This window comes from Coregonus clupeaformis, chromosome 4, assembly GCF_020615455.1.
Source record: "Coregonus clupeaformis isolate EN_2021a chromosome 4, ASM2061545v1, whole genome shotgun sequence".
In the NCBI taxonomy this organism is placed as follows: domain Eukaryota; kingdom Metazoa; phylum Chordata; class Actinopteri; order Salmoniformes; family Salmonidae; genus Coregonus; species Coregonus clupeaformis.
The window spans coordinates 15,202,702-15,229,798 of record NC_059195.1 but is presented as its reverse complement, the minus strand read 5'-3'; the positions used below and the strand labels follow the sequence as shown (position 1 = coordinate 15,229,798).

General features: G+C 47.2%; 1 long non-coding RNA gene and 1 other non-coding gene across 2 annotated transcripts; both read right to left on the bottom strand.

Moving 5' to 3' along the window:
• Positions 1–1,932: 1,932 nt before the first annotated feature.
• Positions 1,933–1,986, bottom strand: LOC121556476. The gene has a single exon (XR_005998176.1). It is a non-coding gene; the product is annotated as a U7 small nuclear RNA (small nuclear RNA).
• A 3,326-nt stretch (positions 1,987–5,312) lies between these two features.
• LOC121552745 lies at positions 5,313–26,166 on the bottom strand. Its single transcript, XR_005997289.2, has 3 exons — positions 26,078–26,166; positions 9,534–9,671; positions 5,313–6,414 (listed from the first exon to the last, which is right to left on the bottom strand). It is a non-coding gene; the product is annotated as an uncharacterized LOC121552745 (long non-coding RNA).
• Between the last annotated feature and the right edge of the window lie 931 nt (positions 26,167–27,097).

The following is a 27,097-nucleotide window of genomic DNA, read 5'->3' as shown; positions in this document are numbered from 1 at the left end:
GGTTCATTTGTTTTTTCCCCCTCTTTTTCCGTAGTCCTTTGTTTATTTGATATGAGAATTGGCTCTTGGTAAAAGCTTTTACTCATCTCCTCTGACTGGATTAAACCAGAGAGGAAAGATCCTATCCTAAGCATTTCCATCCAAATTAAGACTTTGATTGACCACATGCAGGGTTGTATGTGTGTGTTTTGTCAGTTTCTCTGCCTCCTCTATTGTTCAGAATGTTCTCTGTCTTACAGCTGGGTAATGAAATGTATAGGGAATCATTCAATATAAACATGAAGATGACATGAAGACTGTGTTGAATCTTCAGTCTTATGTTAATAATGGTGTCTTGAACAATGACCTCAAAATGCCTCTCTCTCTCTCTCTCTCTCCAACACACATGCTCACAAGCACGCGCACAGGCACATTATGTCTCCCTCTGTCTGCCATTTATTAATATAATGGTGGGTTTGCTGAATCCGTAGCATTGGGAAGGTGTCGCTGTCAACATCAATAACGTCTGCCGATGTGAAGGGCCATTAATACAAAAGTATCCACTCCGCATGTTGTCACATATGAATAATGGTTTGCATAACAAATCATCTCGCTGTCTGACAGATATTCAAATGCAGGCGCCGCCACAGGCAACGGTCGCAGCACTTTGCTCCCATCAGCGGCTCGCCACTTGATCAAATCTGAAGTTGAGGGCCGTCGATTCGGCAGAATGGATTTTCAGAACACGGAGGACACCTTGTTCCTTGGAAAGATAGAGCCGAGACACCTGTATATGGAGATTGAGCCTCAACGACAGGAAATATTGGTTTGTTTGTGATATAGGGACACAACAACAATCAGAGATGGTTTGTGTCCAGCCGATCCAGACTGTAATTACGTTTTCTGGAGACCCCCTCCCTCTCACACACTTCCATCATCAATCCTATATCACCATCACCCCCTCCTTCCTTCTGTTGTGTGCTTGTAGCTGGAAATGTTGTGAATTAGACCAGTTAACTACACAGATGATATTTTATTGGCTCCCACTTCTGTTCACTCATTCCCCATGATCCTGCTTTGTGCACATGTGTGTTTTGACATTTTAATTGCTGCCCTAAATCAAGGTATAGAAGGGAGGTTATGGAAATACATAGAGGAGTGGATAGAGGAGGAGAGAAACCTGGATACTCTCTGAACTGTGCAATCCAGCTCTGGACAGCAGCTGACACTGAGTGGAGACAGCAGGTAATGAAACAGGTGGGTAGCCAAGGAGATGGGAGGAAACAGGGTTCTATGATTTACTATACTGCATGCTGTAGTGCTCATCACTTCACAGCACTGGCAAAGCTGGCATTGTAAGGCCTGAACATCTAACCAGTTAACGCTAGTTAGCAATGGCTCCAGAAACTACCTTCAATTCCTTCAAATACATACAAATTCTATCCATGAGTTCATCTGACACTGGGTAATTAGAAAAAAGGTATTGATTGCTACAATGTCGCACCATCCCTTTAAGTAAGTCTGGGAAAATGAGAAGTATTGACGGGTCATACTGTAACTCTGAATTTTTACGATGAAAAACATAAATTATTTAGCATCAATTGAATGTACCTCATGGGACTTTATTGTGAGGGAAATTAGTTTCACTCTCAGGATGACAGCATTAAGGATGCCACAGATGACCAATCTTGGACTTGAATACACTGGGACGACATGACATTAGCAATAAGACATCCTGACTGAAGTCCACAAGAACACTACAGTGAATACTGTAGTATTTACAGTTAACTATAACATAACTACTGTAGTAAAAAACGGTGGTATAAACTATAGTAATTAATAGTGTTTTTGCAGACCGTAATATAATGTAGTATTTACTGTAGTGTTTTTGCAGACTAATTTAATGTACTGTTTACTATAGTGTTTTAGTTTTATTATCTTCAACATAGAAGGGGAGGCTTTCTCCTTGAGGAAACCTAGTGGAGAAATACTGAAAGAGCAACATTTCCATAACCTATAGATAACCTGTGATCTGAATGGATAGTTCAGAGCTTCTGCTCTATAAGCTGTATGGAACACAATATGGTCTATATTTGGCATGTAGTTTTATTACTTATGGGTGACACAAATTGGGATATGGGGGAGGGGAATGGCATATGCAAATTACATACTGTAGTATTAACTATAGTTTAAAAAAGTGTCGTGATTTTGTGGTCATTACTGTAGTACTTACTATAGTATTCTACAGTATACTACAACATTCTATAGTAAGTACTACACATGATCGAGTGATATTACAGTGTGTAGTATAGTATACTACAGTTTGCTACAGACTTATATAGTAGGTACTGTAGTATTCTATAGTAACCGTCATATTTTTTCATGTGGTAACCCATTAATTGTCACGGTCGTCTATGTCGTCCAAGTATGACCAAGGCGCAGCGTGTCCAAGAAACATGACTTTATTCAATAAACGTAACTATTATCCAAAACAAAAGACGACTCAATGAAGTCCACGGTACACTGACCAAAAGGAACAAAAACCCACAAACACAAGGTGAAAACACACAGTTTAAATATGGCTCCCAATCAGAGATAACGAGCCGACAGCTGACACTCGTTACCTCCGATTGGGAGTCACATGACTAATCAAAACCAACAAAACCAAACACACCCAATAACACAACATAACCTACCCAAAACCCAACAAAACGAACACACCCTGACTCAAAATACAAGTCCCGGAGCCAGAGTGTGACAGTACCCCCCCCTAAAGGCGCGGACTGCGACCGTGCCTCACAACCCCACAATAGGGGAGGGCTGGGTGGGTGTTGCTCCTCGGAGGCGGCTCCGGCTCCGGGCTTGACCACCACCCCACTATAGTCACTACCCACTCTCGTAGCCTCCTCCAAATGACCACCCTCCAATTTAACCCACCTGGATTAAGGGGCAGCACCGGACTAAGGGGTAGCACCGGACTAAGGGGCAGCACCAGGATAAGAGGCAGCACCAGGCTAAGGGGCAGCACCGGACTGAATGGCGGATCCTGGCTGGCTGGCTCTGGCGGATCCTGGCTGGCTGGCGGATCCTGGCTGGGACGGCTCTGGCAGATCCTGGCTAGACGGCTCTGGCGGATCCTGGCTGGACGGCTCTGGCGGATCCTTGCTGGACGGCTCTGGCGGATCCTGGCTGGACGGCTCTGGCGGATCCTGGCTGGACGGCTCTGGCGGATCCTGGCTAGACGGCTCTAGCGGATCCTGGCTGGACGGCTCTGGCGGATCCTGGCTGGACGGCTCTGGCGGATCCTGGCTGGACGGCTCTGGCGGATCCTGGCTGGACGGCTCTGGCGGATCCTGGCTGGACGGCTCTGGCGGATCCTGGCTGGACGGCTCTGGCGGATCCTGGCTGGACGGCTCTGGCGGATCCTGGCTGGACGGCTCTGGCGGATCTGGCTGCTCATGGCTGGCTGACGGATCTGGCTGCTCATGGCTGGCTGACGGATCTGGCTGCTCATGGCTGGCTGACGGATCTGGCTGCTCATGGCTGGCTGACGGATCTGGCTGCTCATGGCTGGCTGACGGATCTGGCTGCTCGTGGCTGGCTGACGGATCTGGCTGCTCGTGGCTGGCTGACGGATCTGGCTGCTCATGGCTGGCGGAAGGCTCTGGCTGATCCTGTCTGGCGGAAGGCTCTGGCTGATCCTGTCTGGCGGAAGGCTCTGGCTGATCCTGTCTGGCGGAAGGCTCTGGCTGATCCTGTCTGGCGGAAGGCTCTGGCTGATCCTGTCTGGCGGAAGGCTCTAGCGGCTCCTGTCTGGCGGAAGGCTCTAGCGGCTCCGGTCTGGCGGACGGCTCTGAAGGCTCATGGCAGACGGGCGGCTTTGCAGGCTCAGTACAGACGGGCGGCTTTAGCGCCGTTGGGCAGACGGGCAGTTCAAGCGCCGTTGGGCAGACGGGCAGTTCAGGCGCCGTTGGGCAGACGGGCAGTTCAGGCGCCGTTGGGCAGACGGGCAGTTCAGGCGCCGTTGGGCAGACGGGCAGTTCAGGCGCCGTTGGGCAGACGGGCAGTTCAGGCGCCGTTGGGCAGACGGGCAGTTCAGGCGCCCGTTGGGCAGACGGCAGACTCTGGCCGGCTGAGACGCACTGTAGGCCTGATGCGTGGGGCCGGAACTGGTGGTCCCGGGCTGAGGACACGCATCTCAGGGCTAGTGCGGGGAGCAGCAACAGGCCGGGCTGGGCTGGCGACGCACCCCGTAGGCTTCGTGCGTGGAGCAGGAACAGGCCGGGCTGGACTGGTGACGCACCCCGTAGGATTCGTGCGTGGAGCAGGAACAGGCCGGGCTGGGCTGGTGACGCACATCGTGGACCTGGTGCGTGGAGTAGGAACAGGCCGGTCCGTACCGGGAACACACACCACTGGCCTTAACTGGGGGATCAGGAACGGGCCGGACCGGACTGGTAACACACCTCAGTCTCTCACGCCGTGCCACAACAACTTCCCTCCCTCTACTCGCCAATGGCTCCCGTAATCCGATAGCCTTCTCTCCACATCTCCCTGTGGCAGCCTCCTGCTGCCCAGGCGCCCTAAGCCATGTGCCCCCCAAAAATTTTTTTTGGGGGTTGCCTCTCGTCCTTCCGACGATGGCCCTGCTGATGCCGTTGCTCCTCTCCTGCCAGGTTCTCCCCCTTCATCGCCCTCCGGTACCGGACGGCCTCCTCCTGCGTAATATGTCCCCAGCCGAGGAGGACATCCACCAGCGTTCTCTCCTTACCCGGCGCTTCCTCCCCAAGAAATTCTTGGGTAGTACTCTCGGGCTTCCAGCCTTGCCTCCGTGCTGCCTCCTCATATCGCCGCCTCTCGGCTTTAGCTGCCTCCAGCTCTTCACGAGGGCGGCGATATTCTCCCGGTTGTGCCCAAGGCCCCTTACCATCCAGAATCTCCTCCCATGTCCATGAATCCTTTATGGGTGGATATAAATCCTGTGTAGGTGGATCCTGTTGCCGCTTGACACGCTGCTTGGTCCTTTTTTGGTGGGTTTTTCTGTCACGGTCGTCTATGTCGTCCAAGTATGACCAAGGCGCAGCGTGTCCAAGAAACATGACTTTATTCAATAAACGTAACTATTATCCAAAACAAAAGACGACTCAATGAAGTCCACGGTACACTGACCAAAAGGAACAAAAACCCACAAACACAAGGTGAAAACACACAGTTTAAATATGGCTCCCAATCAGAGATAACGAGCCGACAGCTGACACTCGTTACCTCCGATTGGGAGTCACATGACTAATCAAAACCAACAAAACCAAACACACCCAATAACACAACATAACCTACCCAAAACCCAACAAAACGAACACACCCTGACTCAAAATACAAGTCCCGGAGCCAGAGTGTGACATTAATGGCCTGGGACCCATAGAATGTAAAGATAGATAACCAATTAGTGTGAATGGTGAGGCCAAATTGCAGGTGGCGCTAAGGGAAATACATTTCAGGAAAGGAGAGGGGTTTTTCTCTTCAGAAAAAATGAATAGGGCTATTTCCCTTGGTTAAGGTGACATTAAAATGTCAAAAGTAATTGGATGTAGGGGAGCACAGTTGAAAGAGTTTAACTCTGAAGTACAGAAAGTACAGTATGGCCAGCCACCTTCTACTTGACAGGAATAGGAGAGGTCAGCTACTGTATGTTTGCCCAGAGAAGAGGTGGAAAAACTATTACTGTTTTGGCTGCAGGATATAAGGTCAAAGTTCAACTGACCTTAATTTAAAGGAACATACTGCATCCACTTCACCCCACCATATATATTTCAAGTCCTAGGTGGAAGATCAAGTAATTCTGTTTCGCTACAGATTTTGAGGAGGTTTCACCCTTTCCCAGCGTGTCAGCAAATGTCACGGTTATACAGCATCGGTGATCTGGTGGCGTTCTGTCTTCATGCCTTTGCTACAGCAACACACTGTACCTGACATTTAAAAATCTTGACATTTCCAAGATAAAAGTCCATAAACATCAGAAGTTTTAGAATGAAACAAAAGCTCTTTGTATTTCATTTGGATACCACCAATACGTCGGAGACCAAACTTTTCTTATCGTATTAGTTGCCCTTTTTCACCCCCTCAGCTCTCTTGTCCTTCCATGTGTTGTTGGTCCAACATCGAGCGGCCAGATAGTGTTTCTGTGTCGTTGCATCAGCCCAGGGTGTTATGACACAGGCAGAGCCACACAGGTGCAGGCTCTCGGAGGGAGACCGAGGGAGAGGTGAACTGATATTGAAGGCCTCATCAGACCCAGTCAGAAGTCGCTGACTTGGAGGGTTTCAGGTCTATATTGCTGAAGCACTGTTATTGCATTTCCTTCTGTAAGCCATATGGATAGGGAGCATTTGTCTTCCCCGGAGGCATCAGCCTCACCACCTCCCCTTCCTCAGACGGCTGTTGGGATCACAGACAAGACTTGAATTAGCTGAGGTATAGTAGCACATGGAAGGACTGTGGGAATCAGAGTACATAGATAGCCAAATACCTGCTGGGGATAGAGAGGAGTAGAAACCTTTAGATTGGTAAACTTTTTATTGCTTACACAACATTTTAGATAAATTAAGCGTATGAGTCCTCTTGACACTTCGCAGTAGTGAGAAATTGCTTAATGCTATAATTCAACAAAATAGTCAATCTTAAATTACATAGTAATGATCATTGTGGTAGCGACCATAATAACTAGAGTGTTGAGCACTAAACAGAAAAGGGAAAGGAAAGAACATGAGAAAAGTGTTCCCAAATAAAACGAAAGGAAAAGATGGATTACCCCCACTGAGAATTAAAACTGGATACTGTTATAAATCTGGTACTGGGTGTCTGAGTCAGGCAGTGTGGTGCAGTATGTCTGAAGGAGAGAGGAGTAATCTGATTGCAATGGGAGATTACTCTCTGCTGCCTGTGTCCTGGAGGAAGATCAGAGAGCGGCCGTGTCCTCTCTTAAATTCCCTGCCCATTAGCCCTTGCATCGTTGGGGAGATTAATCGAACCTCACGCGCACACGACAATGCATTTGTCAGCTGCCTCATCGGCTAATATGAGGCTTTCAGCATGCCTTTTTACCCCCTCCTCTTAAAATACCATAGAAGGTAATTCTAGAAATGCTAGAATATTGAATGGTGCATTGGGGAAGAATCAAGCAGATTTGGAAGACATTATATTCTAAAAGTCAAACATGAAGGGAACATCTGAGACCAGAGGATTTTATAGGCATGAGCCAAGGTTAAATTGCAGTGCATTCGGAAAGTATTCAGACCCCTTGACTTTTTCCACATTTTGTTGCGTTACAGCCGTATTCTAAAATGAATTAAATGGATTTTTTTCCCATCATCAATCTACAAACAATACCCCATAATTACAAAGCAAAAACATGTTTTTTGAAATGTTTGCAAATGTATATAAAAAATGATAATAATAATTTCACATTTACATAAGTATTCAGACCCTTTACTCAGTACTTTGTTGACGCACCTTTGCCAGCGATTACAGCCTCGAGTCATCTTGGGTATGACGCTACAAGCTTGGCAGACCTGTATTTGGGGAGTTTCTCCCATTCTTCTCTGTAGATCCTCTCAAGCTATGTCAGGTTGGATGGGGAGCGTCACCGCACAGCTTTTTTCAGGTCTCTCCAGAAATGTTCGATCGGGTTCAAGTCCGGGCTCTGGCTGGGCCACTCAAGGACATTCAGAGACTTGTCCCGAAGCCACTCCTGCGTTGTCTTGGCTGTGTGCTTAGGGTCATTGTCCTGTTGGAAGGTGAACCTTCGCCCCAGTCTGAGGTCCTGAGCGCTCTGGAGCAGGTTTTCATCAAGGAACTCTCTGTACTTTGCTCCATTTATCTTTCACTCGATCCTGACTAGTCTCTCAGTCCCTGCCACTGAAAAACATCCCCACAGAATGATGCTGCCACCACCATGCTTCACCGTAGGGATGGTGCCAGGTTTCCTCCAGATGTGACGCTTGGCATTCAGGCCAAAGAGTTCAATCTTGGTTTCATCAGACCAGAGAATCTTGTTTCTCATGGTCTGAGAGTCCTTAGGTGCCTTTTGGCCTAACTACAAGCAGGCTGTCGTGCCTTTTACTGAGGAGTGGCTTCCGTCTGGTCACTCTACCATAAAGGCCTGATTGGTGGAGTGCTGCAGAGATGATTGTCCTTCTGGACAGTTCTCCCATCTCCACAGAGGAACTCTGGAGCTCTGTCAGAGTGACCATCGGGTTCTTGGTCACCTCCCTGACCAAGGCCCTTCTCCCCCGATCGCTCAGTTTGGCCATGCGGCCAGATCTAGGACAAGTATTGGTGGTTCCAAACTTCTTCCATTTAAGAATGATGGAGGCCACTGTGTTCTTGGGGACCTTCAATGCTGCAGAAATGTTTTGGTACCTTCACCAGATCTGTGCCTCGACACAATCCTGTCTCGGAGCTCTACGGACAATTCCTTTGATCTCATGGCTTGGTTTTTGCTCTGACATGCACTGTCAACTGTTGGACCTTATATAGACAGGTGTGTGCCTTTCCAAATCATGTCCAATCTATTGAATTTACCACAGGTGGACTCCAAGTTGTAGAAACATCTCAAGGATGATCAATTGAAACAGGATGCACCTGAGCTCAATTTCGAGTCTCATAGCAAAGGGTCTGAATACTTACGTAAATAAGGTTTTTCTGTTTTTATTTTTAATACATTTGCAAACATTTCTAAAAACCTATTTTCACTTTGTCGTTATGGGTATTGTGTGTAGATTGAGGATTGTTATTTATTTAATCAATTTTAGAATAAGGCTATAACGTAACAAAATGTGGAAAAAGGGAAGGTGTCTGAATACTTTCCGAATGCCCTGTATGTCTATTTCTATTAATCCTTGTTCAGGTAGTAGTGAACTATTGCAAGCACTTGCAGTTGAACGATTCAACACAACCAGACATGAATGATCCACTTGCACAGCCAATAGCATGAAACAACAGAATGTGGCAAGATGTTTCCATTCAGACAAACCACATCTGTCCAGCTTTCAGGCTCCCTACAGCTGCATTCAGCAAACCATGGCAGAATGTTTCTCTGATGGTGGCTATTATCTTTCCAAATCTCAGCCTGAACTTCCAATATTCCACATATGTCCACACACAGGGAGGGAGGGAGAGAGTGGGAGGGGAAGAGAGGGAGAGAGAAAATACATTTCCTGATGAGAGTCAAGATGAAAGTCTTTCTAGCATTACGTTGTAATTCATGGTCGACTGGTTCAGTCGATCATTCAGTCCAGTATTTATATCCCTATCAGTGGGCTGTTGATCTTGGGTGCCTCAACGTGGACCTATGTGGGGCTGTTGGCGTCGGCTCGGACTCAAGAAGATGACGGCCATGTTTATTTGGTCACGCTGCACCCGAATGGCCAGTCTGGACCAAAGCCTGGGCTGTGAGGCCCTGAAAACTTTCTTGTCCAATTCTGCAACATCCTCCTCATCCACAGCCTCATCCACCTGCCACTCCACCAAGAACCAACAACAGGGTGTTTACTTACACAGGTATTTAGGGCCTCTAGTGTGGTACGGAGGGGGTAGTGTTGGAGTGTTTACCCTCCATTGGCATGGTAGTGTCCCCCGCCGCCATGGCCACACAAACCCTGCACCCTCCATGAAGACACATACGTTTCCCGGGGCTGGGGAAAGAAAACAAGGCAGGAAGGAGACATTTCCCATTAACTCTGGAAATTGGTACATGCTGTGCTGCGGCACAATCCAATCACCTTTCCTATTTTACCACCCGCTCAACCTGACACATACTGGCAACTCATGTGCACTTTGTTTTTAGCTCTACCATTAGTCCATCCACAGAAGTATAGAGTTCGGTATATTCCTTTCCTCTTCCGCCTTTGAAGAGGAAAGAACAATATTGTGAGTTGCTTGCAAAAGTAAGTTTGATTATACATTGTTTTGCACAAATATGTTTTTTTGAGTCTGATGGATATGGAATAAGAATATTGTTTGGCCCGCTTTCTTTGAAATGATCAAATGTTTCTTTCAAAAACAGACACCCCAGGGTTATTCGGTGAATTAAAACTATTCTTGTTATAAGGGAAATGTGTCTCTAATATTGTCAGTATAATTGAATCTTGAAAAGGATGCTTTTCATTTGAATGAACTGATTCAAACATGTTGAAAGTCATTGTTTATTAACGTGGAGGTATTATTCTTCCTAATTATAAAAAGAAGAAGAAGAAGAAAAAAAGAATAGCTCTACAAAGAACAAGGAACCATTGCAGAATATGTTTAATTTGTTTATTTTTGTATTGTGTTACGTTTGCTAATTAGGTTTGCAAAAAGCTACTTTCAGTTGAATTTAGTTTGTGTGTATCAGTGTGACAAGTACTGAGTATACGAAGAGGAAGGACGCAGGAAATAACAAGATCAAGGTTTACTTAACAATGATAAAGAGAAATAACTAAGATAGAGTAAATGACACAAAGCTTAACAATTCCCCCCCAGATGCGCGGCTCCAGCCGCTGGACATCGCCGGCCAGGAGGACGACCCCGAGGACGAGGAGCGGGCCGGTCAGGGCGGCGACGTTGGAAGTCCCGAATTAGGTTGGGGTCCAGAACGTCCACAGCCGGAACCAAGCTCCTCTCCTCAGGACCATACCCCTCCCAGTCCACCAGGTAATGGAGCCATCCCCAACTGAACCTGGAGTCTAGCAGGTCCCTCACAGCATACGCTGGACTCCCGTCAATGTCCAGGGGCAGAGGAGGCGTACCTCGGGGGACGACATCCGCCAGAGGACCAGGAACCACCGGCCTGAGGATGGAAAGTGGGTGATACATGGTAGTGAGGGGGAAGGAACAGCCAGTATGATACCTTATTTATCCGCCGGAGGACCTTAAACGGCCCCACAAACCGGGGGCTCAGTTTCTTACAGAGCAGGCGGAGAGGGAGGTTTTTTGTGGACAGCCAGACACGATCCCCAGGCTGGAATACAGGGGCATCACTGCGGTGGCGGTCGGCTTTGTCCTTCTGCCGACGAATGGCCCTCTGGAGATGGACATGGGCGGCATCCCAGATCTGTCCAGCCCTGTGGAACCACTTGTCGAGAGCGGGCACATCAGTCTGGCTGGGTGTCCAAGGGGCCAGGGCCGGCTGGTACCCCAGGACGCACTGGAAGGGAGTGTGCCCCGTGGAGGAGTGAACGAGGGAGTTCTGGGCATATACTTCCCAGGGAAGAAACCTCGCCCACTCACCCTTCCAGTCCTGACAGTGGCAATGAAGAAACCTCCGCAGCTCCTGGTTCATGCACTCCACCTGCCCATTCGACTGAGGCCTTTACCCGGAAGTGAGGCTGGCCGTGGCCCCGATCTTCTCCCGGAAAGCCTTCCACACTCGGGAGGTGAATTAGGCGCCACGGTCTGAGACGATGTCCTCCGGATGTCCGTAATACCGGAAGACCTGTTGGAACAGGACCTCAGTGACCTGGAGAGCAGAAGGAAGACCAGTTAGTGGCAAAAAACGGCATGGACAGGTGTGACCAAGGTCGCTGAGGCACTGGGAGAGGAACTAGTTTGCCTGCTGAGGCATTCCGAGGTGTCTTCGTATGGGCACATACAGCACTGGAGTTGACATAGCGGGAGACATCAGAAGCCAAGGTGGGCCACCAGTATTTTTGGGTTAGAGAATGCAGGGTACGCGTAATACCAGAGTGCCCTGCCGTAAGGGTAGTGTGCGCCCAGATCAGCAGGCAGTCACGGACACTGGTGGGTACATACACGCGCCCCGGAGGGGCGTTGGCAGGCGCTGGGTCCTTCTGAGCCACCAGGTGGATGTCTTCGTCCACATCCCAAACAACAGGTGCAACGATGAGAGATGAGGGCAGGATAGGACCCCCCAGATCCTTCCTTTCTCCAGTATGGTACATCCTGGAGAGTGCGTCGGCCTTCACATTCTGGGATCCTGGGCGGTAGGACAAAATGAACTGAAAACGAGTAAGAAATTGGGCCCACCTTGCTTGACGAGAGTTCATCCGTTTCGCTGCCCGTATGTGCTCCAAATTCCGGTGGTCAATAACAATCCGGAATGGATGGACTGAGCCCTCCAGCCAGTGTCTCCATTCCTCCAGAGCGAGGACCACCGCCAACAGCTCCCTGTCTCCAACTCCATAGTTCCTCTCTGCGGGGGTAAGCTTTTTAGAGAAAAAGGCACAGGGATACATTTTCTCTGGCTTAGCGTGCTGCTGGTAGAAGACCGCACCCACGCCCTCCTCCGATGCGTTCACCTCCAGGATGAAAGGACGAGAAGGATCTGGGTGTTTTAGGATGGCCGCTGTGGTGAACCTCTCCTTCAGCCTCTTGAAGGCAGCATCAGCCTCAGGGTTCCAGTCCAGGAGAGAGGTGAGCTGGGCGGCTATGGAGCTGAAGGACCTGATGAAACGCCGGTAGAAATTAGCGAAGCCCAGGAAGCTATGTTGGCCCTTGATGGTGGTGGGTACTGGCCATGACCTGACGGTGTCCATCTTCACTCCTTCCATGAACACCCCCTGAGGACTGATCCGGTATCCCAGGAAGGAGATGGCCTGTTGGTGGAATTTGCATTTCTCCCCCTTCACCAACAGGACAGCTCAGACGTCCCTGACGTGCTCCTCGAACGTAGCCGAGTAGATCAGGATATCGTCGATGTACACCACCACCTGTCTACTCAGCATGTCCCGGATTGACGAAGGACTGGAACACAGAAGGTGCGTTGGTGAGGCCGTAGGTCATGACGCAGTATTCATAGTGGCCTGAGGTAGTGCTGAATGCCGTCTTCCACTCGTCTCCTTTGCGGATTCGGATCAGGTTGTAGGCACTGCTCAGGTCCAACTTGGTAAAGTACCGGGCCCCTCGTAGCTGCTCGATGGCCGACGGAACCAGAGGGAGGGGGTACCGGTACTTGGTGGTGACAGCATTCAGCCCCCTGTAGTCAATGCATGGTCTCAGTCCTCTGTCTTTTTTGGCCACGAAGAAGAAGCTGGCGGAGGCAGGAGAGGTAGAGCGTCTGATGAACCCCTGTTTCAGGGTCTCCACCACATACTTCTCCATGGCCTCAGTCTCCGCCATGGAAAGGGGGTAAATGTGATTCTTCGGGGGGTGTTGTCCCTCCAGCAGGTCAATGGCGCAGTCCCAGGGCCTGTGAGGAGGGAGACACTTAGCCTTTAACGAAGAGAAGACATCGGAGAGATCTGCGTACTCACGTGGAATGTTGGGCTGGAGAGCAGACTCCGGACTCTCCACTGACGTGGAACAACAAACCACCGGCAGGCAGGTCTTCCGGCATGAGGTGGACCAGGCTGTGATCCTCTTGGTGCTCCAATTGATGGTGGGGTTGTGTAGTCTGAGCCAGGGCAATCCCAAGACGATCCGGTGAAGGGGTGACGTGACGATGTGGAATGACAGCTCCTCGTGGTGTGGGAATGGTGAGGGTGATGGGGAGAGTGAAGTGCGTAATGGTGCCTGATCCAAGGGGTTTATTGTCCAGTGAGGTGACGTGTAGCGTAGTTAGCAGTGGCATGGTTGGCAACCCACATTCAGAGACCAGCTCCCTATCTATAAGGTTCCCCGCTGATCCGGAATCTATCATTGCAGTAGAAATGGAAGAAAAGGAATAACCAGTCACCGTTATGGGAACTAAAAACAATGGTTTTGTGATAGGAGCTGACGTAATACTCACGGAGCGGCGACGGGAGTCATAACGCCTAGATAAGGAGCCACCAGGAGATCTGTCGTCCGTGATGGTGTAGGGGGTGCTGCATACCTCCATGGGTGAGGACTCGGAAGCAGGGCGGCTTCCATAGCTCAGATAGGGTGAGCGTCGAGGCTCCGGGAGGTGTTGGGAACGCTGTCTCTCTCTCAACATGTCGTCAAGACGGATGGACGTGGTGATGAGGGTATCAAGGTCCATCTTGTCATCCCAACATGCGAGTTCCGCCTTGATGTCCTCCCGTAAGCCTCTCCTGAAGGTCATGTGCAGAGCATGCTCATTCCAGCCGGAAGACGCCACCACCGCCAAAAGCTCAGAGCGTACTCGGACGCGGGCCCCTCTCTGTTGTAGATGGAGGAGACGCTCACCCCCATCCTTTCCCTCCGTGGGATGATCAAACACCACCCTGAACTGAACGAGGAAGGTGGGATAGGGAAGCACCACTGTCTCCTCTCTTTCCCAGACTACCGTGGCTCAATCCAGCGCCTTTCCTTTAAGGAGCGAAATCACCAGCGCTATCCTGGCTTGGTCAGATGGATATGCCCCAGGCTAACGTGCCAGATAAAGTGAAACCTGTAGCAAGAAGCTGCTACATTTAGTAGTTTTACCGTCATAGCGCTCCAGTAGGCCGAGGATTCCCGCAGAAGTGGGTGATAGCACGGGAACAGGTGGATTGGGGGCACTCGCCGCTCCCTGAGGTGGAACTGGAACGCTGGGCATATTTTGCAGAGTTTGTAGCACTTCCTGCATGGCGGCGTTCAACTGGGCAAGCTGCTGCTGGTGCTGGTCAAGGCACTGGGAAACTCCTGCTGCATCCATTTTCGTTTGGTGTGTGATTCTGTGACAAGTACTGAGTATACGAAGAGGCATGACACAGACGCAGGAATTACCTTGATTAAGGTCAAGGTTTACTTAACAATGATAAAGAGAAATAACAAAGATAGAGTGCCATGTAACAGCGCCGGAGAAGATGGCTGCCGTTTTACAGCCCTCTAACCATTTGTACTATTATGTGTGTTTTTCCGCGTTATTTGTAATTTATTTTGTACATAATATTTCTGCCATCGTCTCTTATAACCAAAAAGAGCTTCTGGATATCAGGACAGCGATTACTCACCTCGTATTGGACGAAGATTTTTTTCTTCAACGAGGCGGCCGCGAAGGATATCATACAGACACCCGACAAGGCCCAAATCCCCGTCGTTCGCGTGAGGAAGAGACGGAGATATCGTGGACGTAGATCGGGGTGCCTTGTAAGGATCCGACGGCGAGCGAGTAAACTGCCTCTTCCATCAATCCTATTAGCCAATCTTCAATCACTGGATAACAAATTGGATGACCTAAGATTACGGTTATCCTACCAACGGGACATTAAAAACTGTAATATCCTGTGTTTCACCGAGTCGTGGCTGAACGATGACAATGATAACATACAGCTAGCGGGCTATACGCTACGTCGGCAGGATAGAACGGCTGACTCGGGTAAGACAAGGGGTGGCGGTCTTTGTATATTTGTAAACAACAGCTGGTGCACAATATCAAATACTAAGGAAGTCTCAAGGTTTTGCTCGCCTGAGGTAGAGTATCTTATGATAAGCTGTAGACCACACTATTTACCAAGAGAGTTTTCATCTATATTTTTCATAGCTGTCTATTTACCACCACAAACCAATGCTGGCATTAAGATTGCACTGAATGAGTTGTACAAGGCCATAAATCAACAGGAAAACGCTCATCCAGATGCAGCGCTCCTAGTGGCCGGGGACTTTAATGCAGGGAAACTTAAATCCGTTCTACCTAATTTCTACCAGCATGTTAAATGTGCAACCAGAGGAAAAAAAAACTCTAGACCACCTTTACTCCACACACAGAGACGCATCCAAAGCTCTCCCTCGCCCTCCATTTGGCAAATCTGACCATAACTCTATCCTCCTGATTCCTGCTTATAAGCAAAAACTAAAGCAGGAAGCACCAGTGACTCGGTTAATAAAAAAGTGGTCAGATGACGCAGATGCTAAGCTACAGGACTGTTTTGCTAGCACAGACTGGAACATGTTCCGGGATTCTTCAGACAGCATTGATGAGTGCACCACATCAGTCACTGGCTTCATCAATAAGTGCATCGATGATGTCGTCCCCACAGTGACCGTACGTACATACCCCAACCAGAAGCCATGGATTACAGGAAACATCCGCACTGAGCTAAAGGGTAGAGCTGCCGCTTTCAAGGAACGGAACTCTAACCCGGACGCTTATAAGAAATCCCGCTATGCCCTCCGACGAACCATCAAACAGGCAAAGAGTCAATACAGGGCTAAGATTGAATCGTACTACACTGGCTCTGACGCTCGTCAGATGTGGCAGGGCTTAAAAAATATTACAGACTACAAAGGGAAGCACAGCCGCGAGCTGCCCAGTGACACAAGCCTACCAGACGAGCTAAACCACTTCTATGCTCGCTTCGAGGCAAGCAACACTGAAGCATGCATGAGAGCACCAGCTGTTCCGGATGACTATGTGATCACGCTCTCCGTAGCCGATGTGAGTAAGACTTTTAAGCAGGTCAACATTCACAAGGCCGCAGGGCCAGACGGATTACCAGGACGTGTACTCCGAGCATGTGCTGACCAACTGGCAAGTGTCTTCACTGACATTTTCAACATGTCCCTGACTGAGTCTGTAATACCAACATGTTTCAAGCAGACCACCATAGTCCCCGTGCCCAAGGACTCTAAGATAACCTGCCTAAATGACTACCGACCCGTAGCACTGACGTCTGTAGCCATGAAGTGCTTTGAAAGGCTGGTCATGGCTCACATCAACAGCATTATCCCAGAAACCCTAGACCCACTCCAATTTGCATACCGCCCCAACAGATCCACAGATGATGCAATCTCTATTGCACTCCACACTGCCCTTTCCCACCTGGACAAGAGGAACACCTACGTGAGAATGCTATTCATTGACTACAGCTCAGCATTCAACACCATAGTGCCCTCTAAGCTCATCACTAAGCTAAGGATCCTGGGACTAAACACCTCCCTCTGCAACTGGATCCTGGACTTCCTGACGGGCCGCCTCCAGGTGGTAAGGGTAGGTAACAACACATCTGCCACACTGATCCTCAACACGGGGGCCCCTCAGGGGTGCGTGCTCTGTCCCCTCCTGTACACTCTGTTCACCCATGACTGCATGGCCAGGCACGACTCCAACACCATCATTAAGTTTGCAGACGACACAACAGTGGTAGGCCTGATCACCGACAACGATGAGACAGCCTATAGGGAGGAGGTCAGAGACCTGGCCGTGTGGTGCCAGGACAACAACCTCTCCCTCAACGTGACCAAGACAAAGGAGATGATTGTGGACTACAGGAAAAAAAAGAGGACTGAGCACGCCCCCATTCTCATCGACGGGGCTGTAGTGGAACAGGTTGAGAGCTTCAAGTTCCTTGGTGTCCACATCACCAACGAACTATCATGGTCCAAACACACCAAGACAGTCGTGAAGAGGGCACGACAAAGCCTATTCCCCCTCAGGAGACTGAAAAAGATTTGGCATGGGTCCTCAGATCCTCAAACAATTCTACAGCTGCACCATCGAGAGCATCCTGACTGGTTGCATCACCGCCTGGTATGGCAACTGCTTGGCCTCCGACCGCAAGGCACTACAGAGGGTAGTGCGTACGGCCCAGTACATCACTGGGGCCAAGCTTCCTGCCATCCAGGACCTCTATACCAGGCGGTGTCAGAGGAAGGCCCTCAAAATTGTCAAAGACTCCAGCCACCCTAGTCATAGACTGTTCTCCCTGCTACCGCACGGCAAGCGGTACCGGAGTGCCAAGTCTAGGTCCAAAAGACTTCTCAACCGCTTCTACCCCCAAGCCATAAGACTCCTGAACAGCTAATCATGGCTACCCGGACTATTTGCACTGCCCCCCCACCCCATCCTTTTTACGCTGCTGCTACTCTGTTAATTATTTATGCATAGTCACTTTAACCCTACCCACATGTACATATTTCTTCAACTATCTCAACTAGCCGGTGCCCCCACACATTGACTCTGCACCGGTACCCCCCTGTATATATAGCCTCCCTACTGTTATTTTATTTTACTTCTGCTCTTTTTTTCTCAATTTTTTTTTTGTTGTTGTTTTATTTTTACTTTTTTTGTTAAAAATAAATGCACTGTTGGTTAAGGGCTGTAAGTAAGCATTTCACTGTAATGTCTGCGCATGTGACCAATAACATTTGATTTGATTTGATTTGACACAAAGCTTAATGTGGTCCTCTGTAGCTCAGCTGGTAGAGCACGGCGCTTGTAACGCCAAGGTAGTGGGTTCGATCCCCGGGACCACCCATACACAAAAAATAAAATAAAAATAAATGTATGCACGCATGATTGTAAGTCGCTTTGGATAAAAGCGTCTGCTAAATGGCTTATTATTATTATTATTATTAATAATAATAATCACACACAACATCATACAGAACAGTCCAGGGCTAAATAGGGGTGGTGATGAGATGAGGTGCAGGTGCGCTGGAGGTGATTAGGGTGCGTTGGGTTTCCATGCCGGTGTTGCCGAGGTGGTGCGCTCAGACCGGTGGCTCAGTAGGTGGGCGAATCAGAGCGCCGGAGGGGAGCAACGGGAGGAGACGTGACAATCAGTCAAATTAACGGTTTCAAATGTGTTCTGTCTTTATTAACAGTCCTCAGCACTTTTCAAAAGGACATTATAAAAGTTATAGGACTGTTGTTGATGTTGAAAACGTTTTGTAATCAAGGTACTGTACAGTCGTGGTCAAAAGTTTTGAGAATGACACAAGTATTGGTCTTCACAAAGTTTGCTGCTTCAGTGTTTTTAGATATTTTTGTCAGATGTTACTATGGTATACTGAAGTATAATTACAAGCATTCCATAAGTGTCAAAGGCTTTTATTGACAATTACATTAAGTTTATGCAAAGAGTAATTCCAATATTTGCAGTGTTGACCCTTCTTTTTCAAGACCTCTGCAATCCGCCCTGGCATGCTGTCAATTAACTTCTGGGCCACATCCTGACTGATGGCAGCCCATTCTTGCCCAATCAATGCTTGGAGTTTGTCAGAATTTGTGGGTTTTTGTTTGTCCAATCGCCTCTTGAGGATTGACCACAAGTTCCAAATGGGATTAAGGTCTGGGAAGTTTCCTGACCATGGACCCAAAATGTCAATGTTTTGTTCCCCGAGCCACTTAGTTCTCACTTTTGCCTTATGGCAAGGTGCTCCATCATGCTGGAAAAGGCATTGTTCGTCACCTAACTGTTCTTGGATGGTTGGGAGAAGTTGCTCTCGGAGGATGTGTTGGTACCATTCTTTATTCATGGCTGTGTTCTTAGGCAAAATTGTGAGTGAGCCCACTCCCTTGGCTGAGAAGCAACCCCACACATGAATGGTCTCAGGATGCTTTATTGTTGGCATGACACAGGACGGATGGTGGCGCTCACCTTGTCTTCTCCGGACAAGCTTTTTTCCAGATTCCCCAAACAATTGGAAAGGGGATTCATCAGAGAAAATGACTTTACCCCAGTCCTCAGCAGTCCAATCCCTGTACCTTTTGCAGAATATCAGTCTGTCCCTGATGTTTTTCCTGGAGAGAAGTGGTTTCCTCACTGCCCTTCTTGACACCAGGCCATCCTCCAAAAGTCTTCGCCTCACTGTGCGTGCAGATGCACTCACACCTGCCTGCTGCCATTCCTGAGCAAGCTCTGCACTGGTGGTGCCCCGATCCCACAGCTGAATCAACTTTAGGAGACGGTCCTGGCGCTTGCTGGACTTTCTTGGGCGCCCTGAAGCCTTCTTCACAACAATTGAACCTCTCTCCTTGAAGTTCTTGATGATCCGATAAATGGTTGATTTATGTGCAATCTTACTAGCAGCAATATCCTTGCCTGTGAATGTCACGTTCGTTGTATAAAGGATCGGACCAAGGTGCAGTGTGGTATGCGTACATGTTTAATTTATTAACTAAACACTTGACAAAATAACAAAAGCAACTGAACGTGAAGTTCTGAAGGCTAACAGCAACAAGCCTAAACAGAAACAAGATCCCACAACATAGGTAGGCAAAATGGATGCCTAAGTATGATCCCCAATCAGAGACAACGATCGACAGCTGCCTCTGATTGGGAACCACACCCGGCCAACATAGAAATATATAACATAGAACAACTAGCATTCACACCCTGACCAAACTAACTAGAGAAATAACAGGGCTCTCAAGGTCAGGGTGTGACAGTGAAGCCCTTTTTGTGCAAAGCAATGATGACGGCACGTGTTTCCTTGCAGGTAACCATGGTTAACAGAGGAAGAGTTATTCTAACTCAATCAGCATGACAGAGTGATCTCCAACCTTGTCCTCGTCAACACTCTCACCTGTGTTAACGAGAGAATCACTGACATGATGTCAGCTGGTCCTTTTGTGGCAGGACTGAAATGCAGTGGAAAAGTCTTTTTGGGATTAAGTTCATTTTCATGGCAAAAAGGGACTTCGCAATTAATTGCAATTCATCTGATCACTCTTCATAACATTCTGGAGTATATGAAAATTGCCTTCATAAAAACGGAGGCAGCAGACTTTGTGAAAATTAATATTTGTATCATTCTCAAAACTTTTGACCACGACTGTACATGTTTTGATTAAACTCCCCTTAAGTCTGGATAACTTTGTATACAACTCTGAAATAGGTAAGACAACCAAGATATGTTTCATCAAAGACTTTAAGATGTAAAATGCAGATGATGATGATATTGTGTGTGTGTGTGTGTGTGTGTGTGTGTGTGTGTAAGACGACAACAACAATGACGTCAATGCGGACCATATCAATGTGACATGAACCAACCAGTCACCCTCATCCAGAGGATACAGTTCATTGCATCTTCTTCCCTCAGAATCATCATCAGGCTGCCTGTCTGTCCCAAGGCGCTGGCGCTACACAAACCTCATTACACTGTTTAGAATAATAACGTGCCTCGTGGGAGACCAGCTTTGTGCCCATTATCCTCAACACAATGAACCCTCCGCCAACAGACCCATTAAAACCCTTTATCCAAATCACTGGAAGGAAGAAAAACAGGCTTTTGAAGTGACAACAGTCACTCACTTTCCCTTTTCTCACTCCCTCATTGATTATGTACCAGGCTAGTCTATGCACTATTCATATAGACCTGTGTCTGTGGCACAGAATTGACCAAAAACAAATGGAATATGGAATGAGATCAAACGGTCCCCCTTGGCTTTCCTTCCATGTGGCGTGCTCTTCTCTCTGGTTCTGTAAGTGGCGGCAGGTTTAATCTGGAGCGCCGTATGGCGCTAGCAGCCGGACACCATCTGCATTCATCAGGTTAGCCCACCGTCAACGCCGCACCGCCACTGACTTCTACATTCATGACAATTGCACCCTCTCGCTCTCCTTCCCTCCAGTGAATGAGCAAATCACTTGACTTTTTTTCTTCTTTCCCGTGGCCTAAATCAACAAGCTGTTTGTTCCATCTGATGGTGAATAGTACAGCGCTTCTATTTAAAGAGTATCTGTGTAGTGATCTGTTTGTTATTGTGACTATGTGTTTCTTATACTCATTTGTAAAATTCCAATGATCCTAAAAATGCTCTTTGCCTGGACATCTCCGACTAAATTAACAGCACTTTCCTCTAAGCATACACATGCACCTTCTACTCATCACATCCTACATGATGCCTAAGCAAACAGAAATGTCCACTACCTCCATCTAGATGTATGTCTCTCTAATCAAGAGGACAACTTAATTCTCGCACATCCAGTTAGAGAGGATGATTAGAGCTGGTAAAGAGCCAAAGGGTCATATCATCAAGGAGTGGTTCATTTGTGTTGGTCTTAATTTACATTCTCTTCGGTTTCTCCCCTATTCTCTAGGCCTTATCTGTAATCCATTATTACTCTGTGTTTGTGTGTGTATGTGTAGGTGTGAGCATGTGAAGATACTTTAATTAAAAACCCAAGAGAGCAGAGCCATAGTCATTAATCAGCATTCCGCCCCACTTTGTAGAGGCCAGGGGAGAACACTACTCCCTGACAGAGCGGATGGCATCAGCCCAGAGGCTCCAACTCTGGCGCTGACATGCCTGGGATAGGGTGATGGGGGAAGTCATACAGGTTCAACACACAGCAGGTGAGGGCTGTATCAAGATAGGGCCATGGGTACTACTGTACAGTATGTATCGGATGTGCAGCGATGCAGAGGTTATAAGGACATGTCAGTGTGCGATGTCTGTGTGTCTGTGTCTGTGTCTGTCTGTGTGTCGGTGTGTGTTTGTGCATGAGTGTGTGTATACAGTTCAGTACAGTATGTATGTGTGATCGTGTTCAAGTCATCGAAGACATTCAACAGACTAGCCGTAATGGTGTAGGACAGAAGAGGGCCTCATATGCACTCAATGCCACATTGGATGAAATAATCAAGATCACTGTCCCAACTTCAAAGTAAGTTATCCTAAGATAATTGTATTAAAACTTAAAGATTTTGACACAGATGCCAAAATAGTAATGCTTATAATTACAACATTCCCACTGATAATAACAACAAGTTCATTCTCATTTGAGCTAGGCTCATAGGGGTGGGTTTCATGCTAGCCTAGCGTGTGACACCGGCCGGCCTTTACGTGTTACACTGTTATCCCATTGATCTTCTATGATGAACAGAACAGTAATTACAGCTAATCCAAGTCAGAGGACATGGCAATTTGTGTCAAGGCTGTCCCAGGCCCCCATAGGCCATTATCTGCTAGTTCATTAAGGAGAAAAGCAGTCAGAGACTGACCCCATGGCTGGCAGGGTGTTGTGTTGAGTGAAGTGACAGGACAGAGGAAGCTGAGCTCAGCATGAAATGTCTACTGTACCAAGTTAAACCAGCCATCATGTTACGGGATACTGGGAAAGGGGATACCGAGTCAGTTACACAACTGAATGCATTCAACCGATATGTGTCTTCCGCACTTAACCCAACCCCTCTGAATCAAAGAGGTGCTGCCTTAATCAGCATCCATGTTATCGGCGCCCGGGGAGCAGTTGTTGTTGGGTGTTATCTGCCTTGCTCAAGGGCAGAACGGCAGATTTTTCCACCTTGCCGGCTCAGGGATTCGACCTTTCGGTTACTGGACCAACGCTCTTTAAAGCTAGGCTACCTGCCATACACTGGCCTGTTCAAGAGGATTGTACATTGTTAACTTTTCTTTGGCATTTGATATGGAATTCCAATAACTTCCCTAAACATTTGTTCAATGTACATGTGTGTTTGGTCCAATCCGATCAAAGAGTTCCCATGATAAGCAATGGTGTGGATTAAATTAAGAAAAAAAGTGATGCAGTTACATTTGTTAGTAATGAAATGTAAGGGATGTGAAATCCTTATGTACACTTTATGAAAAGATAAATCATACCAAAACCTTCAGATTCAGGTCTGTTGGCTATTTTGTGTCTAATAGTTTATACAAGTTTCTTGTCCTTCTCTTTGGTCTCAGAAATGCACCTGTCTCAATCCAGAATCATCTATGTTTGATGAGCAATGGTTGCTTGACATTCCTGACAGTGGTCAATCACATATTAATTGGCTACATTTCTACAGGATCTGGAGGTTCTTCACAATGAAAACTATCCTTTCTTATGCCGGGGGCCAACAAACACCATCTTGGAATTTCACTGCCAAAGCTGATACACTGTTTAGGAATTTCAAAGACGAAGCTGATATTGCTGCTCTAAGTCACCCACCGGATCCAGCCTCCCAGGGCCAGATCAGTGTCCAGAACTATGCAGGGAATTATGGCAGCTAAGGGATGTCTGGTCTATACTGCATTCAATCTTATCCAGCCCCTCAGATCCCCCATTAGCTAAATCTCTGGAAAGATGTTCCCATCCACCAAGCCACACATTCACCTCTAGGTTTTACTGTTCTCAGCTGTAGGTTATTGGAGTTTATATGAGGTGTATCACTTCCCCCTGACTCATATCCCATACTGACAGTCACTGCAGTAACGGCCCCCTAAAACTCTGTGGTGGTGTGCGTGTGTGTGTGTGCATGCTTGTGTGTATTACTGGGTGGGTGTGTGTTGGTGTACTTATACAATCTTGGTGGGCTTTCCAATTGGGAGTAATTTACAGCTTTTCATCCCTGAGAGGACTTGTTAAATCGTCACAATAATTTTATTGACGGTTACATCAGTAAGATCACATGATGAATATGTTCTGAATTCACATTTACCTATAGACCTTACATATGGATTCAGAACTACTGTATGCAATATAGTGTGTGCTCTATAAACCATTTAATCAACTGTTTTAATATTGATTGACTGTCAAATAAATCTTGCCTAGGAGAGCTAAGGTCATGATGTGTCCAATATTTGTCCATATATTACCATCAACTCATCCAGTCATACATGTGTTACTGTAATTGATACTGTCAGTCACACCGACTAAACGTCTATTCACCTCTATTGTGACAAGAGAGGACATTCAAAATTCAACATTATGGGGAAATTAATATGTTGTCATCCGGCCGAGAGGATTTATCTGAGGATATGTGATTTTAAATGTCGGTTTTGAGGTTTGAATCTTTGGTAGGAGAAACTGGTTGTCTCTATCAAAGGGACCAACGTGAATAACATGTAAAACAATGACGAGCTATACATTTCTGTAAGCACCTCATATATTATACTTAAATGTTTTGTATTTTGGGCACCGTAGAACTTACACTATTGATTTCCCAAAATGTCTGAACAAGAACACTCCTCAGTTCAATATCCCCATATAATGGCAGTCTTAACTCTCTTCCGGTTCCAGTCCCAGCCACTAAACTCTTGGACGCAATTCCCTCATTCTCCTCTCTTGATCCAAAGAAGCCATCAAGTGAACACCCGGGTGGGTTCAGAGTGTGTGTTGGGAGCTGGGCTTAAGGGTCTGGACCTCTGCCACTGGCCCGACTGTAAATGTGTAAGCTGGGATGTGAGAGGGAGAGTGAGAGGCTGTGCTAGAGCCAGAAGCACAGTGTGACGGGAAGCTTCACTACATTTGAGTCTACCAACCCAAACTCCAGTGAATTATGCACTGTCCAGCCATTGTTGGAATGGTGAAGTTATGGCATTGCGTTGCATTTAAATGTTCAAATCTAAAATGACTTTATATTAGAATCCCTCCTTGTCTTTTGCAAATAAAATATTTTAGCAAATTATTATAGTAACAAGTGGTGAACTGAGAGGGGAAACTTTTGTTGACAGACATTTTTCTTAACAATTTCTGTCATATTAAAGACAACTGGGGAGACCTCACACAGAGCAGGAAGGAGTCTGGTGTCCATCCTTTAAACCACATTGTACATTTTACAAAAGCTCCCTTGTCTAAACATTAGCCTTTGCTATAGTAACAACCTGTGACCTACAGCATGTTACATTTCTGCTGTGTCCGGTCATCGCAAAGAATATAAGGAAAACCTTGCTTGTGGAGACACTTTTACCCATACTCCCTTGCTTCAGGGTTGCTTCCTGTCCCGCCCCTGCCCGTCGAGGCCCCCTGACACATGCAGCGGAATAACTGGTTCCAGTTTGGAGTGGGCCATGGCCAAAACCACAATGCCACTCAAAGCGGAGCCGCTTGTGTCATTTTTCCACTGGGTTTCCGTGGTATATTTTGACAGGCGATTCCAGCTGAGCTTCAGTAACTGGGGAAAACTATTTTTCTTCTCCCCTTTCCTGGTTTCCGCTGAAATCCAGGGCATTGAAGTAGAACTCATGTGGATTTATGTGGCCTGCTAATTCCTCATATTAGAGAGTTGGTTAAGCTGCTCAAATTAGGTCTGTTTTAATTATCCTGTTATTTTTCTTACAATGACCTAACTACCACCCTGAGCAGTGTCAAATTAACAATCAATTTGGTTTCTGTTATTGAGATAATTACTTTTGTCAATTTAAGACTTACATACATTTTTGGTTTCAAATCGAAAAGTTCCAGATATTGTTTTTCAATAAGATATACATATTTTCTACCTATAAATCATATGTATCCATATTAAACACCTTTTTGCCAACACTTTTAGTTATGTAACTCCTTCTGTTCATTTATTCCAAGCATAGTTACTGTAAATGGTACAATGTTTCAAGGGCAAACACTTTGTCCTAAAGGTACTGACAGACCTTAAACAGTTTATTTTAACACATTTTATGCTCGATAAAACTGGGTTACATTTCCTCTGCTTTGAACCCTGTAGATAGGCCTGCCAGCCTATCCTTTTCTATATGCTCTGAACATGACTTACAAAAAGATGATGTGAATATATTTACCTCAATTAGCGGTGGGCAGTCAAGCAGGAGAGAACAGAGCGTGCCATGTTCTATGAACGTTTATTGTTACACAGTGAAATAACCATGCGCATGGTGACCTGGCTAATGACATAGATTAACTCTGCCAGGCAACCTTTGGGAAAGTCCAAAACTATTCCACGGGTATTGATTGGGAGGCTGGTTGTGAAATTGAACTGTCAGGTGTTCCACCAGTCCTGATATGATATTGATCCCTCCTGCTAAGGCACCAACAAAGCACCCAGCTCCCTGAATCACCGCCGGCTAGGTGCCGAGGGGGTATTTCTTACTCTAATTAGTATTGGAATTTGGAATAGAAATTGGATAAACTTCTGTTCCGCCAGGTGTAGGGTCAGAATCTCTTGTCATTCTGACTTGGTTTCTCTATGTTCTCATTTCATTAGCTACGCCTACTGGTATGTATCCATCTTGGTTTGTAGCCATTGACTTTGTGCTTATGGGATTTACAGTGACAGCAGGTTAAAATGGGCATTACAAGGGTCCTCGGCTATTGCTTCTGCTTTTCAAGAGCTGCCCTTTTCAGAACAAAAGGAGGAGGTGGTTCTAGTTAACGCAGGGTCAATGGAGTGTTTACTGTGTGTTCCTGTAAGTGTGCACGCGTGTGTGCCAGTATCTGCGCGTGCCTGTGTGTATGCGTGAAGTGTCTATTTAGTTTGTGTGTGGAAGTCCCTCTCTTCTCACTCTCCATTTTAATTAGGGTGTTGTGGGCCGAGCCGAGTGGTGTCATGGAGTGCATGGAAGCAATCAACGCCCCGCATGGCTGAGGTCACATGGCTTTGATCAGGCCCTAGAGAGACCGATCCACTGTGAAGTGGAGAGGTGTCGGTGATATCACCCCTCTGCATGCCAACCAACACTGCTGTCGCCGCCACCACCACACCAACAACCACTACAACTTACGCCAAACCCGCCTTGGGAGAGTTAGTTACTCTGAGGGAATTGTAATGGTTGGGTGGAGTGGGTCGACTTTGCCAATACTGT